The sequence below is a fragment of the Seriola lalandi genome, unplaced genomic scaffold, assembly GCF_002814215.2.
Source record: "Seriola lalandi dorsalis isolate HSWRI2012SDOR001 ecotype SW California unplaced genomic scaffold, Sedor1 jcf7180002054933, whole genome shotgun sequence".
Taxonomy (NCBI): domain Eukaryota; kingdom Metazoa; phylum Chordata; class Actinopteri; order Carangiformes; family Carangidae; genus Seriola; species Seriola lalandi.
In genome coordinates, this window is record NW_019525485.1 from 5,110,751 (window position 1) to 5,113,244 (window position 2,494).

Here is a 2,494-nt window from a genome sequence, read left to right on the forward strand (position 1 = left end):
TACTAATACCACAAGCCGCAACACACACAATTACATTCTTTTTTGAAATGCAATATGTTGTCATCACTGTTGTCTTAGCACTGTTCTCTTATCCTTGTGGTGACGTCTGAAGAAAAAAATGTGCTTTTGTTCAACAGTATATTGGCTTTTCCCTGACATACTACATTTGGAAGCAGTACGGCTGCTCTGTATAATGGAGAGAAACTGCTCATGTATTCCTACTGCATTTGGGTGTCGTTGGCACAGTAGGCAGTTCATGATGAATACCGGGTGTGAATGTCTGATTTTAGAAAGGTACAGGGATGGTCGAAAGATAAAAGCTTCCCAGTCTGATGACAGCAAAGTGTGGGGGGGAGGATTTTTATTTATTTTTTTATTTATTTATTTATTTTATTTATTTATTTATTTTTAATATTTGACTCCTTAGCCCCTTTACCACTGGTCAAAAACCCAGCAAATACTCACAAACATTGGGCTTTTGATGGTAGTGGAAAAGGATTCAATCTGCATTCACACCTGGGTCAAATGACTCTTCAGTAGACACCTAACCTTACATTTCATGTCAAAAAATGTGAATAAAAATATGAATAAAATAAATTGGGATTAGCTAGGGCCCTTGACGAATGCTCAGCAGTTTTGGAAACCACAGGTACCAATGCAGCTTGTACATACGTGTCCCTGGGACGCATCTTTCTGATGATGATGTCTGCATAGCCATCAGCCCTGCTATCCCATATCTCCTTCCAGGTGCTCTTGGCCGAGGCTCCAAAACCAACCACGTGGTCATCTTCTGATATGGCGGCTGCAACACCCACTCCACTGGCCTCATACTTGAGAACACAACACAGATTTTCCACCTGGAAGAACACAGCTTTCTTCTGCATCCAGACCTACAATTAAAGAAAAATAGAATTCTTATGTTTATTTTAAGAATATACTAAAGAATGAATGGTTTACGGCTGTTTAGCTAAACAGTTGAAGGGTTCTGTGAGCCGCCTAAGGCCAAAGTTCTCTAGTCAATACAGTAGAAAAACCGTTAGAGCACAGCAGTGCTCCAGTACTACACATGCTGCCAGCATATTTTCAGGTGCTTGATTCATCTTTTTGTGTGAAGGACAACTTTTGTGTTCATGTTACATCAATGGATGTCATTGATTTTAACCATTTATTTGCTCTGAGTTGTAGGCCTCGTTGGCGCAGTAGGCAGCGCGTCAGTCTCATAATCTGAAGGTCGTGAGTTCGAGCCTCACACGGGGCAATGGTTTTGTAACATACAGGATTGTGTGGAGCTTCATGAAGTCATTTAGACATTGTGTCGATGGAGCAGTTGGAAAGGTGAGGAAAAATTATGAAATCAGTATATGTCTTACCACATGTTCATCCCAGTCTCCTCAGTCATTCACCCCTCTCACTGAGAATGATGTGTCAAAACTTCTTCCTACTACATACAATTCCATGTAATCCATTCATTTTCACTTTGTTTGGGCCTTGTTGGCACAGCAGGCAGCACCTCAGTCTCATAATCTGAAGGTGGAGAGCTTGAGCTTCACATGGGGGATGTGTCTTCTTGTATGTACAGTTTTCTTTGGAATTATGTTTAGTCATTTTCACTGCACTGTGTATCCAGAGCAGTTGTACTACCCTCATTAAGGTAGAGAAAGTTTGTGGACATCTAGTACTTAATACAATCAAAGTAGTCTCAAGGAAACTACAAGAATCATTTGAGTTGAAAGGAAGTTGTATTCGTCAGGTCTCTCTCCGGCTAACATCGCTGTGTTACGGAGTGCCATCAGTTGTCCCCTGGTTTAAACAATGGGGCCATGGCTGCACATTGGGATTTGGGATTATTGTACTTTTTGATAGCAAAATATATACATATATACACTGAGTGTATGTATGTCTTCACTGTTAGTTTCTAGAGTAGGGCCTGGTGCGCCCCAACAGTCGCGAAGCAATTCAAAGGAGAATGTAATTAGTGCCACGGGTGCTCAGCTCCGAGGCATCTATTAATCTTCTGTTTCGGGTTTATTATTCTTCCGCCAAATTTCGGCGCGTAACTCGTCCCGCAGCTTTGAGAAAACCCCGGTAATATATACATCAAAACATCTTGATCCCGCAAGGGGTGCTATGACTTTTGGTGTTAAAATTCCAATTTTTCCCAAAGTTATTCCCAAAAAACTAGGAATAAATAATGCATTAGAAATGCATTGGAATTTTCTTTAGAAACCCACCTTTTTCTACAAAATTGCACCTTTTTTCTGAGTCACCCAGCTCTCTCATACCTGCACGTAGAAATGTGATTCAAACTATAAAACCGAGGAAAACTTCTGCTCTCTCAAAAAGACAGGAACTGTTTTTACATAACATGTAAACGTTTCAAACTGTGAGCACTCAAAGGAGGAGTGCAAATCACTTTTTCTTCAAAGTTAGAGTGAAAGCGTCAGTTGGCTAGAGTGCCTGAAGCAGTAAAAAATAACCTTTATTTTTATTTTTA

General features: G+C 40.4%; 1 non-coding gene across 1 annotated transcript; it reads left to right on the forward strand.

Moving 5' to 3' along the window:
• Window positions 1-1,185: 1,185 nt before the first annotated feature.
• Window positions 1,186-1,258, forward strand: trnam-cau (transfer RNA methionine (anticodon CAU)). The gene has a single exon. It is a non-coding gene; the product is annotated as a tRNA-Met (tRNA).
• The last annotated feature ends 1,236 nt before the right edge of the window (window positions 1,259-2,494 follow it).